The sequence below is a fragment of the Crinia signifera genome, chromosome 7 (assembly GCF_055691185.1).
Source record: "Crinia signifera chromosome 7, ASM5569118v1, whole genome shotgun sequence".
In the NCBI taxonomy this organism is placed as follows: Eukaryota; Metazoa; Chordata; class Amphibia; order Anura; family Myobatrachidae; genus Crinia; species Crinia signifera.
In genome coordinates, this window is record NC_139223.1 from 107,497,693 (window position 1) to 107,517,447 (window position 19,755).

At 39.0% G+C, this 19,755-nt stretch overlaps 41 non-coding genes and 1 pseudogene across 41 annotated transcripts; all 42 read right to left on the reverse strand.

Annotated features, from left to right (window-relative positions):
- Window positions 1-295: 295 nt before the first annotated feature.
- Window positions 296-414, reverse strand: LOC146021636 (5S ribosomal RNA). Its single transcript, XR_014451114.1, has one exon. It is a non-coding gene; the product is annotated as a 5S ribosomal RNA (ribosomal RNA).
- Window positions 415-759: 345 nt separating this feature from the next.
- Window positions 760-878, reverse strand: LOC146024437 (5S ribosomal RNA). The gene has a single exon (XR_014453818.1). It is a non-coding gene; the product is annotated as a 5S ribosomal RNA (ribosomal RNA).
- A 344-nt stretch (window positions 879-1,222) lies between these two features.
- LOC146022560 (5S ribosomal RNA) lies at window positions 1,223-1,341 on the reverse strand. Its single transcript, XR_014452010.1, has one exon. It is a non-coding gene; the product is annotated as a 5S ribosomal RNA (ribosomal RNA).
- A 344-nt stretch (window positions 1,342-1,685) lies between these two features.
- On the reverse strand, window positions 1,686-1,804 carry LOC146024264 (5S ribosomal RNA). Its single transcript, XR_014453650.1, has one exon. It is a non-coding gene; the product is annotated as a 5S ribosomal RNA (ribosomal RNA).
- Window positions 1,805-2,150: 346 nt separating this feature from the next.
- On the reverse strand, window positions 2,151-2,269 carry LOC146021637 (5S ribosomal RNA). Its single transcript, XR_014451115.1, has one exon. It is a non-coding gene; the product is annotated as a 5S ribosomal RNA (ribosomal RNA).
- Window positions 2,270-2,614: 345 nt separating this feature from the next.
- Window positions 2,615-2,733, reverse strand: LOC146023815 (5S ribosomal RNA). The gene has a single exon (XR_014453218.1). It is a non-coding gene; the product is annotated as a 5S ribosomal RNA (ribosomal RNA).
- A 346-nt stretch (window positions 2,734-3,079) lies between these two features.
- On the reverse strand, window positions 3,080-3,198 carry LOC146023370 (5S ribosomal RNA). Its single transcript, XR_014452791.1, has one exon. It is a non-coding gene; the product is annotated as a 5S ribosomal RNA (ribosomal RNA).
- Window positions 3,199-3,543: 345 nt separating this feature from the next.
- Window positions 3,544-3,652, reverse strand: LOC146025337 (5S ribosomal RNA; annotated as a pseudogene).
- Window positions 3,653-3,996: 344 nt separating this feature from the next.
- LOC146023753 (5S ribosomal RNA) lies at window positions 3,997-4,115 on the reverse strand. The gene has a single exon (XR_014453159.1). It is a non-coding gene; the product is annotated as a 5S ribosomal RNA (ribosomal RNA).
- Window positions 4,116-4,460: 345 nt separating this feature from the next.
- Window positions 4,461-4,579, reverse strand: LOC146023605 (5S ribosomal RNA). Its single transcript, XR_014453017.1, has one exon. It is a non-coding gene; the product is annotated as a 5S ribosomal RNA (ribosomal RNA).
- Window positions 4,580-4,923: 344 nt separating this feature from the next.
- LOC146022090 (5S ribosomal RNA) lies at window positions 4,924-5,042 on the reverse strand. The gene has a single exon (XR_014451558.1). It is a non-coding gene; the product is annotated as a 5S ribosomal RNA (ribosomal RNA).
- Window positions 5,043-5,388: 346 nt separating this feature from the next.
- LOC146023709 (5S ribosomal RNA) lies at window positions 5,389-5,507 on the reverse strand. The gene has a single exon (XR_014453117.1). It is a non-coding gene; the product is annotated as a 5S ribosomal RNA (ribosomal RNA).
- Window positions 5,508-5,851: 344 nt separating this feature from the next.
- Window positions 5,852-5,970, reverse strand: LOC146025433 (5S ribosomal RNA). Its single transcript, XR_014454131.1, has one exon. It is a non-coding gene; the product is annotated as a 5S ribosomal RNA (ribosomal RNA).
- Window positions 5,971-6,316: 346 nt separating this feature from the next.
- Window positions 6,317-6,435, reverse strand: LOC146023938 (5S ribosomal RNA). The gene has a single exon (XR_014453338.1). It is a non-coding gene; the product is annotated as a 5S ribosomal RNA (ribosomal RNA).
- Window positions 6,436-6,779: 344 nt separating this feature from the next.
- Window positions 6,780-6,898, reverse strand: LOC146022818 (5S ribosomal RNA). The gene has a single exon (XR_014452259.1). It is a non-coding gene; the product is annotated as a 5S ribosomal RNA (ribosomal RNA).
- Window positions 6,899-7,242: 344 nt separating this feature from the next.
- LOC146022091 (5S ribosomal RNA) lies at window positions 7,243-7,361 on the reverse strand. The gene has a single exon (XR_014451559.1). It is a non-coding gene; the product is annotated as a 5S ribosomal RNA (ribosomal RNA).
- A 344-nt stretch (window positions 7,362-7,705) lies between these two features.
- LOC146024493 (5S ribosomal RNA) lies at window positions 7,706-7,824 on the reverse strand. Its single transcript, XR_014453872.1, has one exon. It is a non-coding gene; the product is annotated as a 5S ribosomal RNA (ribosomal RNA).
- Window positions 7,825-8,169: 345 nt separating this feature from the next.
- LOC146023606 (5S ribosomal RNA) lies at window positions 8,170-8,288 on the reverse strand. Its single transcript, XR_014453018.1, has one exon. It is a non-coding gene; the product is annotated as a 5S ribosomal RNA (ribosomal RNA).
- Window positions 8,289-8,633: 345 nt separating this feature from the next.
- LOC146023710 (5S ribosomal RNA) lies at window positions 8,634-8,752 on the reverse strand. The gene has a single exon (XR_014453118.1). It is a non-coding gene; the product is annotated as a 5S ribosomal RNA (ribosomal RNA).
- Window positions 8,753-9,096: 344 nt separating this feature from the next.
- LOC146023939 (5S ribosomal RNA) lies at window positions 9,097-9,215 on the reverse strand. The gene has a single exon (XR_014453339.1). It is a non-coding gene; the product is annotated as a 5S ribosomal RNA (ribosomal RNA).
- Window positions 9,216-9,560: 345 nt separating this feature from the next.
- Window positions 9,561-9,679, reverse strand: LOC146022819 (5S ribosomal RNA). Its single transcript, XR_014452260.1, has one exon. It is a non-coding gene; the product is annotated as a 5S ribosomal RNA (ribosomal RNA).
- A 344-nt stretch (window positions 9,680-10,023) lies between these two features.
- Window positions 10,024-10,142, reverse strand: LOC146021677 (5S ribosomal RNA). The gene has a single exon (XR_014451154.1). It is a non-coding gene; the product is annotated as a 5S ribosomal RNA (ribosomal RNA).
- A 344-nt stretch (window positions 10,143-10,486) lies between these two features.
- Window positions 10,487-10,605, reverse strand: LOC146022751 (5S ribosomal RNA). The gene has a single exon (XR_014452193.1). It is a non-coding gene; the product is annotated as a 5S ribosomal RNA (ribosomal RNA).
- Window positions 10,606-10,950: 345 nt separating this feature from the next.
- LOC146023607 (5S ribosomal RNA) lies at window positions 10,951-11,069 on the reverse strand. Its single transcript, XR_014453019.1, has one exon. It is a non-coding gene; the product is annotated as a 5S ribosomal RNA (ribosomal RNA).
- A 344-nt stretch (window positions 11,070-11,413) lies between these two features.
- On the reverse strand, window positions 11,414-11,532 carry LOC146022092 (5S ribosomal RNA). The gene has a single exon (XR_014451560.1). It is a non-coding gene; the product is annotated as a 5S ribosomal RNA (ribosomal RNA).
- Window positions 11,533-11,878: 346 nt separating this feature from the next.
- LOC146023711 (5S ribosomal RNA) lies at window positions 11,879-11,997 on the reverse strand. The gene has a single exon (XR_014453119.1). It is a non-coding gene; the product is annotated as a 5S ribosomal RNA (ribosomal RNA).
- Window positions 11,998-12,341: 344 nt separating this feature from the next.
- Window positions 12,342-12,460, reverse strand: LOC146025434 (5S ribosomal RNA). Its single transcript, XR_014454132.1, has one exon. It is a non-coding gene; the product is annotated as a 5S ribosomal RNA (ribosomal RNA).
- A 345-nt stretch (window positions 12,461-12,805) lies between these two features.
- Window positions 12,806-12,924, reverse strand: LOC146024590 (5S ribosomal RNA). Its single transcript, XR_014453962.1, has one exon. It is a non-coding gene; the product is annotated as a 5S ribosomal RNA (ribosomal RNA).
- A 345-nt stretch (window positions 12,925-13,269) lies between these two features.
- LOC146022820 (5S ribosomal RNA) lies at window positions 13,270-13,388 on the reverse strand. Its single transcript, XR_014452261.1, has one exon. It is a non-coding gene; the product is annotated as a 5S ribosomal RNA (ribosomal RNA).
- Window positions 13,389-13,732: 344 nt separating this feature from the next.
- LOC146022093 (5S ribosomal RNA) lies at window positions 13,733-13,851 on the reverse strand. The gene has a single exon (XR_014451561.1). It is a non-coding gene; the product is annotated as a 5S ribosomal RNA (ribosomal RNA).
- A 344-nt stretch (window positions 13,852-14,195) lies between these two features.
- Window positions 14,196-14,314, reverse strand: LOC146022752 (5S ribosomal RNA). The gene has a single exon (XR_014452194.1). It is a non-coding gene; the product is annotated as a 5S ribosomal RNA (ribosomal RNA).
- Window positions 14,315-14,659: 345 nt separating this feature from the next.
- LOC146023609 (5S ribosomal RNA) lies at window positions 14,660-14,778 on the reverse strand. The gene has a single exon (XR_014453020.1). It is a non-coding gene; the product is annotated as a 5S ribosomal RNA (ribosomal RNA).
- Window positions 14,779-15,122: 344 nt separating this feature from the next.
- Window positions 15,123-15,241, reverse strand: LOC146024635 (5S ribosomal RNA). The gene has a single exon (XR_014454006.1). It is a non-coding gene; the product is annotated as a 5S ribosomal RNA (ribosomal RNA).
- Window positions 15,242-15,587: 346 nt separating this feature from the next.
- On the reverse strand, window positions 15,588-15,706 carry LOC146023712 (5S ribosomal RNA). The gene has a single exon (XR_014453120.1). It is a non-coding gene; the product is annotated as a 5S ribosomal RNA (ribosomal RNA).
- Window positions 15,707-16,050: 344 nt separating this feature from the next.
- Window positions 16,051-16,169, reverse strand: LOC146023940 (5S ribosomal RNA). Its single transcript, XR_014453340.1, has one exon. It is a non-coding gene; the product is annotated as a 5S ribosomal RNA (ribosomal RNA).
- A 345-nt stretch (window positions 16,170-16,514) lies between these two features.
- LOC146022821 (5S ribosomal RNA) lies at window positions 16,515-16,633 on the reverse strand. The gene has a single exon (XR_014452262.1). It is a non-coding gene; the product is annotated as a 5S ribosomal RNA (ribosomal RNA).
- A 344-nt stretch (window positions 16,634-16,977) lies between these two features.
- Window positions 16,978-17,096, reverse strand: LOC146024574 (5S ribosomal RNA). The gene has a single exon (XR_014453947.1). It is a non-coding gene; the product is annotated as a 5S ribosomal RNA (ribosomal RNA).
- Window positions 17,097-17,440: 344 nt separating this feature from the next.
- On the reverse strand, window positions 17,441-17,559 carry LOC146022753 (5S ribosomal RNA). Its single transcript, XR_014452195.1, has one exon. It is a non-coding gene; the product is annotated as a 5S ribosomal RNA (ribosomal RNA).
- Window positions 17,560-17,904: 345 nt separating this feature from the next.
- LOC146023610 (5S ribosomal RNA) lies at window positions 17,905-18,023 on the reverse strand. The gene has a single exon (XR_014453021.1). It is a non-coding gene; the product is annotated as a 5S ribosomal RNA (ribosomal RNA).
- Window positions 18,024-18,367: 344 nt separating this feature from the next.
- On the reverse strand, window positions 18,368-18,486 carry LOC146022094 (5S ribosomal RNA). Its single transcript, XR_014451562.1, has one exon. It is a non-coding gene; the product is annotated as a 5S ribosomal RNA (ribosomal RNA).
- A 346-nt stretch (window positions 18,487-18,832) lies between these two features.
- LOC146023713 (5S ribosomal RNA) lies at window positions 18,833-18,951 on the reverse strand. Its single transcript, XR_014453121.1, has one exon. It is a non-coding gene; the product is annotated as a 5S ribosomal RNA (ribosomal RNA).
- Window positions 18,952-19,295: 344 nt separating this feature from the next.
- On the reverse strand, window positions 19,296-19,414 carry LOC146025435 (5S ribosomal RNA). Its single transcript, XR_014454133.1, has one exon. It is a non-coding gene; the product is annotated as a 5S ribosomal RNA (ribosomal RNA).
- Window positions 19,415-19,755: the final 341 nt, after the last annotated feature.

Consider the following 19,755-nt stretch of genomic DNA (forward strand, 5'->3'; position numbering starts at 1 on the left):
ATAAAAAAGTTTCGTAACTGTTTTTGCTTACTGAAAAAAATCATGTGTTGGCAATGTAAAAAGACCTACAGGACATGATATTAGCAGGGGATCTTAAATTAAACTACTAAAGAGGCTCATACACTGTTTAGCTGCCAAAAGCAGTTGGAATTGGGCCTAAACAGTGTGGTAAGTCTTTAGGTGATGGCTATTGTGTCTGTTTGACCTCTTACAAATGTCTCTACAGGCAATAAAAAGAAAAAGTTTCCAATTTAAATAGCTAGAGAATAAAAACAATTTGCCAGTAATGTGAAAAAACCTACAGCACCTGTTGTTCCCATGTGGTCTCCCACCCAAGTACTAACCAGGCCCAACACTGCTTAGCTTCCAAGATCAGACGAGATTGGGCATATCCAATGTGGTATGGCTGTAGGTGAGATACAGGCACTTTTTTGCCCTCTTCTACTTCTATCACCAGGTAAGCTAATAAAAAAGTTTCGTAACTGTTTTTGCTTACTGAAAAAAATCATGTGTTGGCAATGTAAAAAGACCTACAGGACATGATATTAGCAGGGGATCTTAAATTAAACTACTAAAGAGGCTCATACACTGTTTAGCTGCCAAAAGCAGTTGGAATTGGGCCTAAACAGTGTGGTAAGTCTTTAGGTGATGGCTATTGTGTCTGTTTGACCTCTTCCAAATGTCTGTACTGGCAATAAAAAGAAAAAGTTTCCAATTTAAATAGCTAGAGAATAAAAACAATTTGCCAGTAATGTTAAAAACCTACAGCACCAGGTGTTCCCATGTGGTCTCCCACCCAAGTTCTAACCAGGCCCAACACTGCTTAGCTTCCAAGATCAGACGAGATTGGGCCTATCCAATGTGGTATGGCTGTAGGTGAGATACATGCTCTTTTTTGCCCTCTTCTCTTCTATCACCAGGTAAGCTAATAAAAAAGCTTCCTAACTGTTTTTGCTTACTGAAAAAAATCATGTGTTGGTAATGTAAAAAGACCTACAGGACATGATATTAGCAGGGGATCTTAAATTAAACTACTAAAGAGGCTCAACACTGTTTAGCTGCCAAAAGCAGTTGGAATTGGGCCTAAACAGTGTGGTAAGTCTTTAGGTGATGGCTATTGTGTCTGTTTGACCTCTTACAAATGTCTCTACAGGCAATAAAAAGCAAAAGTTTCCAATTTAAATAGCTAGAGAATAAAAACAATTTGCCAGTAATGTGAAAAAACCTACAGCACCTGGTGTTCCCACGAGGTCTCCCACCCAAGTACTAACCAGGCCCAACACTGCTTAGCTTCCAAGATCAGACAAGATTGGGCATATCCAATGTGGTATGGCTGTAGGTGAGATACAGGCACTTTTTTCCCTCTTCTACTTCTATCACCAGGTAAGCTAATAAAAAAGTTTCGTAACTGTTTTTGCTTACTGAAAAAAATCATGTGTTGGCAATGTAAAAAGACCTACATAACATGATATTAGCAGGGGATCTTAAATTAAACTACTAAAGAGGCTCAACACTGTTTAGCTGCCAAAAGCAGTTGGAATTGGGCCTAAACAGTGTGGTAAGTCTTTAGGTGATGGCTATTGTGTATGTTTGACCTCTTCTAAATGTCTGTGCTGGCAATAAAAAGAAAAAGTTTCCAATTTAAATAGATAGAGAATAAAAACAATTTGCCAGTAATGTGAAAAAACCTACAGCACCTGGAGTTCCCATGTGGTCTCCCACCCAAGTACTAACCAGGCCCATCAGTGCTTAGCTTCCAAGATCAGACGAGATTGGGCCTATCCAATATGGTATGGCTGTAGGTGAGATACATGCACTTTTTTGCCCTCTTCTACTTCTATCACCAGGTAAGCTAATAAAAAAGTTTCCTAACTGTTTTGGCTTAATGAAAAAAATCATGTTTTGGTAATGTAAAAAGACCTACAGGACATGATATTAGCAGGGGATCTTAAATTAAACTACTAAAGAGGCTCATACACTGTTTAGCTGCCAAAAGCAGTTGGAATTGGGCCTAAACAGTGTGGTAAGTCTTTAGGTGATGGCTATTGTGTCTGTTTAAACTCTTCCAAATGTCTGTACTGGCAATAAAAAGAAAAAGTTTCCAATTTAAATAGCTAGAGAATAAAAACAATTTGCCAGTAATGTGAAAAAACCTACAGCACCTGTTGTTCCCATGTGGTCTCCCACCCAAGTACTAACCAGGCCCAACACTGCTTAGCTTCCAAGATCAGACGAGATTGGGCATATCCAATGTGGTATGGCTGTAGGTGAGATACAGGCACTTTTTTGCCCTCTTCTACTTCTATCACCAGGTAAGCTAATAAAAAAGTTTCGTAACTGTTTTTGCTTACTGAAAAAAATCATGTGTTGGCAATGTAAAAAGACCTACATAACATGATATTAGCAGGGGATCTTAAATTAAACTACTAAAGAGGCTCAACACTGTTTAGCTGCCAAAAGCAGTTGGAATTGGGCCTAAACAGTGTGGTAAGTCTTTAGGTGATGGCTATTGTGTATGTTTGACCTCTTCTAAATGTCTGTGCTGGCAATAAAAAGAAAAAGTTTCCAATTTAAATAGATAGAGAATAAAAACAATTTGCCAGTAATGTGAAAAAACCTACAGCACCTGGAGTTCCCATGTGGTCTCCCACCCAAGTACTAACCAGGCCCAACAGTGCTTAGCTTCCAAGATCAGACGAGATTGGGCCTATCCAATATGGTATGGCTGTAGGTGAGATACATGCACTTTTTTGCCCTCTTCTACTTCTATCACCAGGTAAGCTAATAAAAAAGTTTCCTAACTGTTTTGGCTTAATGAAAAAAATCATGTTTTGGTAATGTAAAAAGACCTACAGGACATGATATTAGCAGGGGATCTTAAATTAAACTACTAAAGAGGCTCATACACTGTTTAGCTGCCAAAAGCAGTTGGAATTGGGCCTAAACAGTGTGGTAAGTCTTTAGGTGATGGCTATTGTGTCTGTTTAAACTCTTCCAAATGTCTGTACTGGCAATAAAAAGAAAAAGTTTCCAATTTAAATAGCTAGAGAATAAAAACAATTTGCCAGTAATGTGAAAAAACCTACAGCACCTGTTGTTCCCATGTGGTCTCCCACCCAAGTACTAACCAGGCCCAACACTGCTTAGCTTCCAAGATCAGACGAGATTGGGCATATCCAATGTGGTATGGCTGTAGGGGAGATACAGGCACTTTTTTGCCCTCTTCTACTTCTATCACCAGGTAAGCTAATAAAAAAGTTTCGTAACTGTTTTTGCTTACTGAAAAAAATCATGTGTTGGCAATGTAAAAAGACCTACAGGACATGATATTAGCAGGGGATCTTAAATTAAACTACTAAAGAGGCTCATACACTGTTTAGCTGCCAAAAGCAGTTGGAATTGGGCCTAAACAGTGTGGTAAGTCTTTAGGTGATGGCTATTGTGTCTGTTTGACCTCTTCCAAATGTCTGTACTGGCAATAAAAAGAAAAAGTTTCCAATTTAAATAGCTAGAGAATAAAAACAATTTGCCAGTAATGTTAAAAACCTACAGCACCAGGTGTTCCCATGTGGTCTCCCACCCAAGTTCTAACCAGGCCCAACACTGCTTAGCTTCCAAGATCAGGCCTATCCAATGTGGTATGGCTGTAGGTGAGATACATCCTCTTTTTTGCCCTCTTCTCTTCTATCACCAGGTAAGCTAATAAAAAAGCTTCCTAACTGTTTTTGCTTACTGAAAAAAATCATGTGTTGGTAATGTAAAAAGACCTACAGGACATGATATTAGCAGGGGATCTTAAATTAATCTACTGAAGAGGCTCAACACTGTTTAGCTGCCAAAAGCAGTTGGAATTGGGCCTAAACAGTGTGGTAAGTCTTTAGGTGATGGCTATTGTGTCTGTTTGAGCTCTTACAAATGTCTCTACAGGCAATAAAAAGAAAAAGTTTCCAATTTAAATAGCTAGAGAATAAAAACAATTTGCCAGTAATGTGAAAAAACCTACAGCACCTGGTGTTCCCATGTGGTCTCCCACCCAAATACTAACCAGGCCCAACACTGCTTAGCTTCCAAGATCAGACGAGATTTGGCATATCCAATGTGGTATGGCTGTAGGTGACATACAGGCACTTTTTTGCCCTCTTCTACTTCTATCACCAGGTAAGCTAATAAAAAAGTTTCGTAACTGTTTTTGCTTACTGAAAAAAATCATGTGTTGGCAATGTAAAAAGACCTACAGGACATGATATTAGCAGGGGATCTTAAATTAAACTACTAAAGAGGCTCAACACTGTTTAGCTGCCAAAAGCAGTTGGAATTGGGCCTAAACAGTGTGGTAAGTCTTTAGGTGATGGCTATTGTGTATGTTTGACCTCTTCTAAATGTCTGTGCTGGCAATAAAAAGAAAAAGTTTCCAATTTAAATAGATAGAGAATAAAAACAATTTGCCAGTAATGTGAAAAAACCTACAGCACCAGGTGTTCCCATGTGGTCTCCCACCCAAGTACTAACCAGGCCCAACACTGCTTAGCTTCCAAGATCAGACGAGATTGGGCCTATCCAATGTGGTATGGCTGTAGCTGAGATACATGCTCTTTTTTTCCCTCTTCTCTTCTATCACCAGGTAAGCTAATAAAAAAGCTTCCTAACTGTTTTTGCTTACTGAAAAAAATCATGTGTTGGTAATGTAAAAAGACCTACAGGACATGATATTAGCAGGGGATCTTAAATTAAACTACTAAAGAGGCTCAACACTGTTTAGCTGCCAAAAGCAGTTGGAATTGGGCCTAAACAGTGTGGTAAGTCTTTAGGTGATGGCTATTGTGTATGTTTGACCTCTTCTAAATGTCTGTGCTGGCAATAAAAAGAAAAAGTTTCCAATTTAAATAGATAGAAAATAAAAACAATTTGCCAGTAATGTGAAAAAACCTACAGCACCTGGTGTTCCCATGTGGTCTCCCACCCAAGTACTAACCAGGCCCAACACTGCTTAGCTTCCAAGATCAGACGAGATTGGGCCTATCCAATGTGGTATGGCTGTAGGTGAGATACATTCACTTTTTTGCCCTCTTCTACTTCTATCACCAGGTAAGCTAATAAAAAAGTTTCCTAACTGTTTTGGCTTAATGAAAAAAATCATGTTTTGGTAATGTAAAAAGACCTACAGGACATGATATTAGCAGGGGATCTTAAATTAAACTACTAAAGAGGCTCATACACTGTTTAGCTGCCAAAAGCAGTTGGAATTGGGCCTAAACAGTGTGGTAAGTCTTTAGGTGATGGCTATTGTGTCTGTTTAAACTCTTCCAAATGTCTGTACTGGCAATAGAAAGAAAAAGTTTCCAATTTAAATAGCTAGAGAATAAAAACAATTTGCCAGTAATGTGAAAAAACCTACAGCACCAGGTGTTCCCATGTGGTCTCCCACCCAAGTACTAACCAGGCCCAACACTGCTTAGCTTCCAAGATCAGACAAGATTGGGCCTATCCAATGTGGTATGGCTGTAGGTGAGATACATGCTCTTTTTTGCCCTCTTCTCTTCTATCACCAGGTAAGCTAATAAAAAAGCTTCCTAACTGTTTTTGCTTACTGAAAAAAATCATGTGTTGGTAATGTAAAAAGACCTACAGGACATGATATTAGCAGGGGATCTTAAATTAAACTACTAAAGAGGCTCAACACTGTTTAGCTGCCAAAAGCAGTTGGAATTGGGCCTAAACAGTGTGGTAAGTCTTTAGGTGATGGCTATTGTGTCTGTTTGAGCTCTTACAAATGTCTCTACAGGCAATAAAAAGAAAAAGTTTCCAATTTAAATAGCTAGAGAATAAAAACAATTTGCCAGTAATGTGAAAAAACCTACAGCACCAGGTGTTCCCATGTGGTCTCCCACCCAAGTACTAACCAGGCCCAACACTGCTTAGCTTCCAAGATCAGACGAGATTGGGCATATCCAATGTGGTATGGCTGTAGGTGACATACAGGCACTTTTTTGCCCTCTTCTACTTCTATCACCAGGTAAGCTAATAAAAAAGTTTCGTAACTGTTTTTGCTTACTGAAAAAAATCATGTGTTGGTAATGTAAAAAGACCTACAGGACATGATATTAGCAGGGGATCTTAAATTAAACTACTAAAGAGGCTCAACACTGTTTAGCTGCCAAAAGCAGTTGGAATTGGGCCTAAACAGTGTGGTAAGTCTTTAGGTGATGGCTATTGTGTCTGTTTGACCTCTTACAAATGTCTCTACAGGCAATAAAAAGAAAAAAGTTTCCAATTAAAATAGCTAGAGAATAAAAACAATTTGCCAGTAATGTGAAAAAACCTACAGCACCTGGTGTTCCCACGTGGTCTACCACCCAAGTACTAACCAGGCCCAACACTGCTTAGCTTCCAAGATCAGACGAGATTGGGCATATCCAATGTCGTATGGCTGTAGGTGAGATACAGGCACTTTTTTCCCTCTTCTACTTCTATCACCAGGTAAGCTAATAAAAAAGTTTCATAACTGTTTTTGCTTACTGAAAAAAATCATGTGTTGGCAATGTAAAAAGACCTACAGGACATGATATTAGCAGGGGATCTTAAATTAAACTACTAAAGAGGCTCAACACTGTTTAGTTGCCAAAAGTAGTTGGAATAGGGCCTAAACAGTGTGGTAAGTCTTTAGGTGATGGCTATTGTGTATGTTTGACCTCTTCTAAATGTCTGTGCTGGCAATAAAAAGAAAAAGTTTCCAATTTAAATAGATAGAGAATAAAAACAATTTGCCAGTAATGTGAAAAAACCTACAGCACCAGGTGTTCCCATGTGGTCTCCCACCCAAGTACTAACCAGGCCCAACACTGCTTAGCTTCCAAGATCAGACGTGATTGGGCCTATCCAATGTGGTATGGCTGTAGGTGAGATACATGCTCTTTTTTGCCCTCTTCTCTTCTATCACCAGGTAAGCTAATAAAAAAGCTTCCTAACTGTTTTTGCTTACTGAAAAAAATCATGTGTTGGTAATGTAAAAAGACCTACAGGACATGATATTAGCAGGGGATCTTAAATTAAACTACTAAAGAGGCTCAACACTGTTTAGCTTCCAAAAGCAGTTGGAATTCGGCCTAAACAGTGTGGTAAGTCTTTAGGTGATGGCTATTGTGTCTGTTTGACCTCTTACAAATGTCTCTACAGGCAATAAAAAGAAAAAGTTTCCAATTTAAATAGCTAGAGAATAAAAACAATTTGCCAGTAATGTGAAAAAACCTACAGCACCTGGTGTTCCCATGTGGTCTCCCACCCAAGTACTAACCAGGCCCAACACTGCTTAGCTTCCAAGATCAGACGAGATTGGGCCTATCCAATGTGGTATGGCTGTAGGTGAGATACATGCTCTTTTTTGCCCTCTTCTCTTCTATCACCAGGTAAGCTAATAAAAAAGCTTCCTAACTGTTTTTGCTTACTGAAAAAAATCATGTGTTGGTAATGTAAAAAGACCTACAGGACATGATATTAGCAGGGGATCTTAAATTAAACTACTGAAGAGGCTCAACACTGTTTAGCTGCCAAAAGCAGTTGGAATTGGGCCTAAACAGTGTGGTAAGTCTTTAGGTGATGGCTATTGTGTCTGTTTGAGCTCTTACAAATGTCTCTACAGGCAATAAAAAGAAAAAGTTTCCAATTTAAATAGCTAGAGAATAAAAACAATTTGCCAGTAATGTGAAAAAACCTACAGCACCTGGTGTTCCCATGTGGTCTCCCACCCAAGTACTAAACAGGACCAACACTGCTTAGCTTCCAAGATCAGACGAGATTTGGCATATCCAATGTGGTATGGCTGTAGGTGACATACAGGCACTTTTTTGCCCTCTTCTACTTCTATCACCAGGTAAGCTAATAAAAAAGTTTCGTAACTGTTTTTGCTTACTGAAAAAAATCATGTGTTGGCAATGTAAAAAGACCTACAGGACATGATATTAGCAGGGGATCTTAAATTAAACTACTAAAGAGGCTCAACACTGTTTAGCTGCCAAAAGCAGTTGGAATTGGGCCTAAACAGTGTGGTAAGTCTTTAGGTGATGGCTATTGTGTATGTTTGACCTCTTCTAAATGTCTGTGCTGGCAATAAAAAGAAAAAGTTTCCAATTTAAATAGATAGAGAATAAAAACAATTTGCCAGTAATGTGAAAAAACCTACAGCACCAGGTGTTCCCATGTGGTCTCCCACCCAAGTACTAACCAGGCCCAACACTGCTTAGCTTCCAAGATCAGACGAGATTGGGCCTATCCAATGTGGTATGGCTGTAGCTGAGATACATGCTCTTTTTTTCCCTCTTCTCTTCTATCACCAGGTAAGCTAATAAAAAAGCTTCCTAACTGTTTTTGCTTACTGAAAAAAATCATGTGTTGGTAATGTAAAAAGACCTACAGGACATGATATTAGCAGGGGATCTTAAATTAAACTACTAAAGAGGCTCATACACTGTTTAGCTGCCAAAAGCAGTTGGAATTGGGCCTAAACAGTGTGGTAAGTCTTTAGGTGATGGCTATTGTGTCTGTTTAAACTCTTCCAAATGTCTGTACTGGCAATAGAAAGAAAAAGTTTCCAATTTAAATAGCTAGAGAATAAAAACAATTTGCCAGTAATGTGAAAAAACCTACAGCACCAGGTGTTCCCATGTGGTCTCCCACCCAAGTACTAACCAGGCCCAACACTGCTTAGCTTCCAAGATCAGACAAGATTGGGCCTATCCAATGTGGTATGGCTGTAGGTGAGATACATGCTCTTTTTTGCCCTCTTCTCTTCTATCACCAGGTAAGCTAATAAAAAAGCTTCCTAACTGTTTTTGCTTACTGAAAAAAATCATGTGTTGGTAATGTAAAAAGACCTACAGGACATGATATTAGCAGGGGATCTTAAATTAAACTACTAAAGAGGCTCAACACTGTTTAGCTGCCAAAAGCAGTTGGAATTGGGCCTAAACAGTGTGGTAAGTCTTTAGGTGATGGCTATTGTGTCTGTTTGAGCTCTTACAAATGTCTCTACAGGCAATAAAAAGAAAAAGTTTCCAATTTAAATAGCTAGAGAATAAAAACAATTTGCCAGTAATGTGAAAAAACCTACAGCACCTGGTGTTCCCACGTGGTCTACCACCCAAGTACTAACCAGGCCCAACACTGCTTAGCTTCCAAGATCAGACGAGATTGGGCATATCCAATGTCGTATGGCTGTAGGTGAGATACAGGCACTTTTTTTCCCTCTTCTACTTCTATCACCAGGTAAGCTAATAAAAAAGTTTCATAACTGTTTTTGCTTACTGAAAAAAATCATGTGTTGGCAATGTAAAAAGACCTACAGGACATGATATTAGCAGGGGATCTTAAATTAAACTACTAAAGAGGCTCAACACTGTTTAGTTGCCAAAAGCAGTTGGAATAGGGCCTAAACAGTGTGGTAAGTCTTTAGGTGATGGCTATTGTGTATGTTTGACCTCTTCTAAATGTCTGTGCTGGCAATAAAAAGAAAAAGTTTCCAATTTAAATAGATAGAGAATAAAAACAATTTGCCAGTAATGTGAAAAAACCTACAGCACCAGGTGTTCCCATGTGGTCTCCCACCCAAGTACTAACCAGGCCCAACACTGCTTAGCTTCCAAGATCAGACGTGATTGGGCCTATCCAATGTGGTATGGCTGTAGGTGAGATACATGCTCTTTTTTGCCCTCTTCTCTTCTATCACCAGGTAAGCTAATAAAAAAGCTTCCTAACTGTTTTTGCTTAATGAAAAAAATCATGTGTTGGTAATGTAAAAAGACCTACAGGACATGATATTAGCAGGGGATCTTAAATTAAACTACTAAAGAGGCTCAACACTGTTTAGCTGCCAAAAGCAGTTGGAATTCGGCCTAAACAGTGTGGTAAGTCTTTAGGTGATGGCTATTGTGTCTGTTTGACCTCTTACAAATGTCTCTACAGGCAATAAAAAGAAAAAGTTTCCAATTTAAATAGCTAGAGAATAAAAACAATTTGCCAGTAATGTGAAAAAACCTACAGCACCTGGTGTTCCCATGTGGTCTCCCACCCAAGTACTAACCAGGCCCAACACTGCTTAGCTTCCAAGACCAGACGAGATTGGGCATATCCAATGTGGTATGGCTGTAGGTGAGATACATGCTCTTTTTTGCCCTCTTCTCTTCTATCACCAGGTAAGCTAATAAAAAAGCTTCCTAACTGTTTTTGCTTACTGAAAAAAATCATGTGTTGGTAATGTAAAAAGACCTACAGGACATGATATTAGCAGGGGATCTTAAATTAAACTACTGAAGAGGCTCAACACTGTTTAGCTGCCAAAAGCAGTTGGAATTGGGCCTAAACAGTGTGGTAAGTCTTTAGGTGATGGCTATTGTGTCTGTTTGAGCTCTTACAAATGTCTCTACAGGCAATAAAAAGAAAAAGTTTCCAATTTAAATAGCTAGAGAATAAAAACAATTTGCCAGTAATGTGAAAAAACCTACAGCACCTGGTGTTCCCATGTGGTCTCCCACCCAAGTACTAACCAGGCCCAACACTGCTTAGCTTCCAAGATCAGACGAGATTTGGCATATCCAATGTGGTATGGCTGTAGGTGACATACAGGCACTTTTTTGCCCTCTTCTACTTCTATCACCAGGTAAGCTAATAAAAAAGTTTCGTAACTGTTTTTGCTTACTGAAAAAAATCATGTGTTGGCAATGTAAAAAGACCTACAGGACATGATATTAGCAGGGGATCTTAAATTAAACTACTAAAGAGGCTCAACACTGTTTAGCTGCCAAAAGCAGTTGGAATTGGGCCTAAACAGTGTGGTAAGTCTTTAGGTGATGGCTATTGTGTATGTTTGACCTCTTCTAAATGTCTGTGCTGGCAATAAAAAGAAAAAGTTTCCAATTTAAATAGATAGAGAATAAAAACAATTTGCCAGTAATGTGAAAAAACCTACAGCACCAGGTGTTCCCATGTGGTCTCCCACCCAAGTACTAACCAGGCCCAACACTGCTTAGCTTCCAAGATCAGACGAGATTGGGCCTATCCAATGTGGTATGGCTGTAGCTGAGATACATGCTCTTTTTTTCCCTCTTCTCTTCTATCACCAGGTAAGCTAATAAAAAAGCTTCCTAACTGTTTTTGCTTACTGAAAAAAATCATGTGTTGGTAATGTAAAAAGACCTACAGGACATGATATTAGCAGGGGATCTTAAATTAAACTACTAAAGAGGCTCAACACTGTTTAGCTGCCAAAAGCAGTTGGAATTGGGCCTAAACAGTGTGGTAAGTCTTTAGGTGATGGCTATTGTGTATGTTTGACCTCTTCTAAATGTCTGTGCTGGCAATAAAAAGAAAAAGTTTCCAATTTAAATAGATAGAAAATAAAAACAATTTGCCAGTAATGTGAAAAAACCTACAGCACCTGGTGTTCCCATGTGGTCTCCCACCCAAGTACTAACCAGGCCCAACACTGCTTAGCTTCCAAGATCAGACGAGATTGGGCCTATCCAATGTGGTATGGCTGTAGGTGAGATACATTCACTTTTTTGCCCTCTTCTACTTCTATCACCAGGTAAGCTAATAAAAAAGTTTCCTAACTGTTTTGGCTTAATGAAAAAAATCATGTTTTGGTAATGTAAAAAGACCTACAGGACATGATATTAGCAGGGGATCTTAAATTAAACTACTAAAGAGGCTCATACACTGTTTAGCTGCCAAAAGCAGTTGGAATTGGGCCTAAACAGTGTGGTAAGTCTTTAGGTGATGGCTATTGTGTCTGTTTAAACTCTTCCAAATGTCTGTACTGGCAATAGAAAGAAAAAGTTTCCAATTTAAATAGCTAGAGAATAAAAACAATTTGCCAGTAATGTGAAAAAACCTACAGCACCAGGTGTTCCCATGTGGTCTCCCACCCAAGTACTAACCAGGCCCAACACTGCTTAGCTTCCAAGATCAGACAAGATTGGGCCTATCCAATGTGGTATGGCTGTAGGTGAGATACATGCTCTTTTTTGCCCTCTTCTCTTCTATCACCAGGTAAGCTAATAAAAAAGCTTCCTAACTGTTTTTGCTTACTGAAAAAAATCATGTGTTGGTAATGTAAAAAGACCTACAGGACATGATATTAGCAGGGGATCTTAAATTAAACTACTAAAGAGGCTCAACACTGTTTAGCTGCCAAAAGCAGTTGGAATTGGGCCTAAACAGTGTGGTAAGTCTTTAGGTGATGGCTATTGTGTCTGTTTGAGCTCTTACAAATGTCTCTACAGGCAATAAAAAGAAAAAGTTTCCAATTTAAATAGCTAGAGAATAAAAACAATTTGCCAGTAATGTGAAAAAACCTACAGCACCAGGTGTTCCCATGTGGTCTCCCACCCAAGTACTAACCAGGCCCAACACTGCTTAGCTTCCAAGATCAGACGAGATTGGGCATATCCAATGTGGTATGGCTGTAGGTGACATACAGGCACTTTTTTGCCCTCTTCTACTTCTATCACCAGGTAAGCTAATAAAAAAGTTTCGTAACTGTTTTTGCTTACTGAAAAAAATCATGTGTTGGTAATGTAAAAAGACCTACAGGACATGATATTAGCAGGGGATCTTAAATTAAACTACTAAAGAGGCTCAACACTGTTTAGCTGCCAAAAGCAGTTGGAATTGGGCCTAAACAGTGTGGTAAGTCTTTAGGTGATGGCTATTGTGTCTGTTTGACCTCTTACAAATGTCTCTACAGGCAATAAAAAGAAAAAGTTTCCAATTAAAATAGCTAGAGAATAAAAACAATTTGCCAGTAATGTGAAAAAACCTACAGCACCTGGTGTTCCCACGTGGTCTACCACCCAAGTACTAACCAGGCCCAACACTGCTTAGCTTCCAAGATCAGACGAGATTGGGCATATCCAATGTCGTACGGCTGTAGGTGAGATACAGGCACTTTTTTTCCCTCTTCTACTTCTATCACCAGGTAAGCTAATAAAAAAGTTTCATAACTGTTTTTGCTTACTGAAAAAAATCATGTGTTGGCAATGTAAAAAGACCTACAGGACATGATATTAGCAGGGGATCTTAAATTAAACTACTAAAGAGGCTCAACACTGTTTAGTTGCCAAAAGTAGTTGGAATAGGGCCTAAACAGTGTGGTAAGTCTTTAGGTGATGGCTATTGTGTATGTTTGACCTCTTCTAAATGTCTGTGCTGGCAATAAAAAGAAAAAGTTTCCAATTTAAATAGATAGAGAATAAAAACAATTTGCCAGTAATGTGAAAAAACCTACAGCACCAGGTGTTCCCATGTGGTCTCCCACCCAAGTACTAACCAGGCCCAACACTGCTTAGCTTCCAAGATCAGACGTGATTGGGCCTATCCAATGTGGTATGGCTGTAGGTGAGATACATGCTCTTTTTTGCCCTCTTCTCTTCTATCACCAGGTAAGCTAATAAAAAAGCTTCCTAACTGTTTTTGCTTACTGAAAAAAATCATGTGTTGGTAATGTAAAAAGACCTACAGGACATGATATTAGCAGGGGATCTTAAATTAAACTACTAAAGAGGCTCAACACTGTTTAGCTTCCAAAAGCAGTTGGAATTCGGCCTAAACAGTGTGGTAAGTCTTTAGGTGATGGCTATTGTGTCTGTTTGACCTCTTACAAATGTCTCTACAGGCAATAAAAAGAAAAAGTTTCCAATTTAAATAGCTAGAGAATAAAAACAATTTGCCAGTAATGTGAAAAAACCTACAGCACCTGGTGTTCCCATGTGGTCTCCCACCCAAGTACTAACCAGGCCCAACACTGCTTAGCTTCCAAGATCAGACGAGATTGGGCCTATCCAATGTGGTATGGCTGTAGGTGAGATACATGCTCTTTTTTGCCCTCTTCTCTTCTATCACCAGGTAAGCTAATAAAAAAGCTTCCTAACTGTTTTTGCTTACTGAAAAAAATCATGTGTTGGTAATGTAAAAAGACCTACAGGACATGATATTAGCAGGGGATCTTAAATTAAACTACTGAAGAGGCTCAACACTGTTTAGCTGCCAAAAGCAGTTGGAATTGGGCCTAAACAGTGTGGTAAGTCTTTAGGTGATGGCTATTGTGTCTGTTTGAGCTCTTACAAATGTCTCTACAGGCAATAAAAAGAAAAAGTTTCCAATTTAAATAGCTAGAGAATAAAAACAATTTGCCAGTAATGTGAAAAAACCTACAGCACCTGGTGTTCCCATGTGGTCTCCCACCCAAGTACTAACCAGGCCCAACACTGCTTAGCTTCCAAGATCAGACGAGATTTGGCATATCCAATGTGGTATGGCTGTAGGTGACATACAGGCACTTTTTTGCCCTCTTCTACTTCTATCACCAGGTAAGCTAATAAAAAAGTTTCGTAACTGTTTTTGCTTACTGAAAAAAATCATGTGTTGGCAATGTAAAAAGACCTACAGGACATGATATTAGCAGGGGATCTTAAATTAAACTACTAAAGAGGCTCAACACTGTTTAGCTGCCAAAAGCAGTTGGAATTGGGCCTAAACAGTGTGGTAAGTCTTTAGGTGATGGCTATTGTGTATGTTTGACCTCTTCTAAATGTCTGTGCTGGCAATAAAAAGAAAAAGTTTCCAATTTAAATAGATAGAGAATAAAAACAATTTGCCAGTAATGTGAAAAAACCTACAGCACCAGGTGTTCCCATGTGGTCTCCCACCCAAGTACTAACCAGGCCCAACACTGCTTAGCTTCCAAGATCAGACGAGATTGGGCCTATCCAATGTGGTATGGCTGTAGCTGAGATACATGCTCTTTTTTTCCCTCTTCTCTTCTATCACCAGGTAAGCTAATAAAAAAGCTTCCTAACTGTTTTTGCTTACTGAAAAAAATCATGTGTTGGTAATGTAAAAAGACCTACAGGACATGATATTAGCAGGGGATCTTAAATTAAACTACTAAAGAGGCTCAACACTGTTTAGCTGCCAAAAGCAGTTGGAATTGGGCCTAAACAGTGTGGTAAGTCTTTAGGTGATGGCTATTGTGTATGTTTGACCTCTTCTAAATGTCTGTGCTGGCAATAAAAAGAAAAAGTTTCCAATTTAAATAGATAGAGAATAAAAACAATTTGCCAGTAATGTGAAAAAACCTACAGCACCTGGTGTTCCCATGTGGTCTCCCACCCAAGTACTAACCAGGCCCAACACTGCTTAGCTTCCAAGATGAGACGAGATTGGGCCTATCCAATGTGGTATGGCTGTAGGTGAGATACATTCACTTTTTTGCCCTCTTCTACTTCTATCACCAGGTAAGCTAATAAAAAAGTTTCCTAACTGTTTTGGCTTAATGAAAAAAATCATGTTTTGGTAATGTAAAAAGACCTACAGGACATGATATTAGCAGGGGATCTTAAATTAAACTACTAAAGAGGCTCATACACTGTTTAGCTGCCAAAAGCAGTTGGAATTGGGCCTAAACAGTGTGGTAAGTCTTTAGGTGATGGCTATTGTGTCTGTTTAAACTCTTCCAAATGTCTGTACTGGCAATAGAAAGAAAAAGTTTCCAATTTAAATAGCTAGAGAATAAAAACAATTTGCCAGTAATGTGAAAAAACCTACAGCACCAGGTGTTCCCATGTGGTCTCCCACCCAAGTACTAACCAGGCCCAACACTGCTTAGCTTCCAAGATCAGACAAGATTGGGCCTATCCAATGTGGTATGGCTGTAGGTGAGATACATGCTCTTTTTTGCCCTCTTCTCTTCTATCACCAGGTAAGCTAATAAAAAAGCTTCCTAACTGTTTTTGCTTACTGAAAAAAATCATGTGTTGGTAATGTAAAAAGACCTACAGGACATGATATTAGCAGGGGATCTTAAATTAAACTACTAAAGAGGCTCAACACTGTTTAGCTGCCAAAAGCAGTTGGAATTGGGCCTAAACAGTGTGGTAAGTCTTTAGGTGATGGCTATTGTGTCTGTTTGAGCTCTTACAAATGTCTCTACAGGCAATAAAAAGAAAAAGTTTCCAATTTAAATAGCTAGAGAATAAAAACAATTTGCCAGTAATGTGAAAAAACCTACAGCACCTGGTGTTCCCACGTGGTCTACCACCCAAGTACTAACCAGGCCCAACACTGCTTAGCTTCCAAGATCAGACGAGATTGGGCATATCCAATGTCGTATGGCTGTAGGTGAGATACAGGCACTTTTTTTCCCTCTTCTACTTCTATCACCAGGTAAGCTAATAAAAAAGTTTCATAACTGTTTTTGCTTACTGAAAAAAATCATGTGTTGGCAATGTAAAAAGACCTACAGGACATGATATTAGCAGGGGATCTTAAATTAAACTACTAAAGAGGCTCAACACTGTTTAGTTGCCAAAAGCAGTTGGAATAGGGCCTAAACAGTGTGGTAAGTCTTTAGGTGATGGCTATTGTGTATGTTTGACCTCTTCTAAATGTCTGTGCTGGCAATAAAAAGAAAAAGTTTCCAATTTAAATAGATAGAGAATAAAAACAATTTGCCAGTAATGTGAAAAAACCTACAGCACCAGGTGTTCCCATGTGGTCTCCCACCCAAGTACTAACCAGGCCCAACACTGCTTAGCTTCCAAGATCAGACGTGATTGGGCCTATCCAATGTGGTATGGCTGTAGGTGAGATACATGCTCTTTTTTGCCCTCTTCTCTTCTATCACCAGGTAAGCTAATAAAAAAGCTTCCTAACTGTTTTTGCTTAATGAAAAAAATCATGTGTTGGTAATGTAAAAAGACCTACAGGACATGATATTAGCAGGGGATCTTAAATTAAACTACTAAAGAGGCTCAACACTGTTTAGCTGCCAAAAGCAGTTGGAATTCGGCCTAAACAGTGTGGTAAGTCTTTAGGTGATGGCTATTGTGTCTGTTTGACCTCTTACAAATGTCTCTACAGGCAATAAAAAGAAAAAGTTTCCAATTTAAATAGCTAGAGAATAAAAACAATTTGCCAGTAATGTGAAAAAACCTACAGCACCTGGTGTTCCCATGTGGTCTCCCACCCAAGTACTAACCAGGCCCAACACTGCTTAGCTTCCAAGATCAGACGAGATTGGGCATATCCAATGTGGTATGGCTGTAGGTGAGATACATGCTCTTTTTTGCCCTCTTCTCTTCTATCACCAGGTAAGCTAATAAAAAAGCTTCCTAACTGTTTTTGCTTACTGAAAAAAATCATGTGTTGGTAATGTAAAAAGACCTACAGGACATGATATTAGCAGGGGATCTTAAATTAAACTACTGAAGAGGCTCAACACTGTTTAGCTGCCAAAAGCAGTTGGAATTGGGCCTAAACAGTGTGGTAAGTCTTTAGGTGATGGCTATTGTGTCTGTTTGAGCTCTTACAAATGTCTCTACAGGCAATAAAAAGAAAAAGTTTCCAATTTAAATAGCTAGAGAATAAAAACAATTTGCCAGTAATGTGAAAAAACCTACAGCACCTGGTGTTCCCATGTGGTCTCCCACCCAAGTACTAACCAGGCCCAACACTGCTTAGCTTCCAAGATCAGACGAGATTTGGCATATCCAATGTGGTATGGCTGTAGGTGACATACAGGCACTTTTTTGCCCTCTTCTACTTCTATCACCAGGTAAGCTAATAAAAAAGTTTCGTAACTGTTTTTGCTTACTGAAAAAAATCATGTGTTGGCAATGTAAAAAGACCTACAGGACATGATATTAGCAGGGGATCTTAAATTAAACTACTAAAGAGGCTCAACACTGTTTAGCTGCCAAAAGCAGTTGGAATTGGGCCTAAACAGTGTGGTAAGTCTTTAGGTGATGGCTATTGTGTATGTTTGACCTCTTCTAAATGTCTGTGCTGGCAATAAAAAGAAAAAGTTTCCAATTTAAATAGATAGAGAATAAAAACAATTTGCCAGTAATGTGAAAAAACCTACAGCACCAGGTGTTCCCATGTGGTCTCCCACCCAAGTACTAACCAGGCCCAACACTGCTTAGCTTCCAAGATCAGACGAGATTGGGCCTATCCAATGTGGTATGGCTGTAGCTGAGATACATGCTCTTTTTTTCCCTCTTCTCTTCTATCACCAGGTAAGCTAATAAAAAAGCTTCCTAACTGTTTTTGCTTACTGAAAAAAATCATGTGTTGGTAATGTAAAAAGACCTACAGGACATGATATTAGCAGGGGATCTTAAATTAAACTACTAAAGAGGCTCAACACTGTTTAGCTGCCAAAAGCAGTTGGAATTGGGCCTAAACAGTGTGGTAAGTCTTTAGGTGATGGCTATTGTGTATGTTTGACCTCTTCTAAATGTCTGTGCTGGCAATAAAAAGAAAAAGTTTCCAATTTAAATAGATAGAAAATAAAAACAATTTGCCAGTAATGTGAAAAAACCTACAGCACCTGGTGTTCCCATGTGGTCTCCCACCCAAGTACTAACCAGGCCCAACACTGCTTAGCTTCCAAGATCAGACGAGATTGGGCCTATCCAATGTGGTATGGCTGTAGGTGAGATACATTCACTTTTTTGCCCTCTTCTACTTCTATCACCAGGTAAGCTAATAAAAAAGTTTCCTAACTGTTTTGGCTTAATGAAAAAAATCATGTTTTGGTAATGTAAAAAGACCTACAGGACATGATATTAGCAGGGGATCTTAAATTAAACTACTAAAGAGGCTCATACACTGTTTAGCTGCCAAAAGCAGTTGGAATTGGGCCTAAACAGTGTGGTAAGTCTTTAGGTGATGGCTATTGTGTCTGTTTAAACTCTTCCAAATGTCTGTACTGGCAATAGAAAGAAAAAGTTTCCAATTTAAATAGCTAGAGAATAAAAACAATTTGCCAGTAATGTGAAAAAACCTACAGCACCAGGTGTTCCCATGTGGTCTCCCACCCAAGTACTAACCAGGCCCAACACTGCTTAGCTTCCAAGATCAGACAAGATTGGGCCTATCCAATGTGGTATGGCTGTAGGTGAGATACATGCTCTTTTTTGCCCTCTTCTCTTCTATCACCAGGTAAGCTAATAAAAAAGCTTCCTAACTGTTTTTGCTTACTGAAAAAAATCATGTGTTGGTAATGTAAAAAGACCTACAGGACATGATATTAGCAGGGGATCTTAAATTAAACTACTAAAGAGGCTCAACACTGTTTAGCTGCCAAAAGCAGTTGGAATTGGGCCTAAACAGTGTGGTAAGTCTTTAGGTGATGGCTATTGTGTCTGTTTGAGCTCTTACAAATGTCTCTACAGGCAATAAAAAGAAAAAGTTTCCAATTTAAATAGCTAGAGAATAAAAACAATTTGCCAGTAATGTGAAAAAACCTACAGCACCAGGTGTTCCCATGTGGTCTCCCACCCAAGTACTAACCAGGCCCAACACTGCTTAGCTTCCAAGATCAGACGAGATTGGGCATATCCAATGTGGTATGGCTGTAGGTGACATACAGGCACTTTTTTGCCCTCTTCTACTTCTATCACCAGGTAAGCTAATAAAAAAGTTTCGTAACTGTTTTTGCTTACTGAAAAAAATCATGTGTTGGTAATGTAAAAAGACCTACAGGACATGATATTAGCAGGGGATCTTAAATTAAACTACTAAAGAGGCTCAACACTGTTTAGCTGCCAAAAGCAGTTGGAATTGGGCCTAAACAGTGTGGTAAGTCTTTAGGTGATGGCTATTGTGTCTGTTTGACCTCTTACAAATGTCTCTACAGGCAATAAAAAGAAAAAGTTTCCAATTAAAATAGCTAGAGAATAAAAACAATTTGCCAGTAATGTG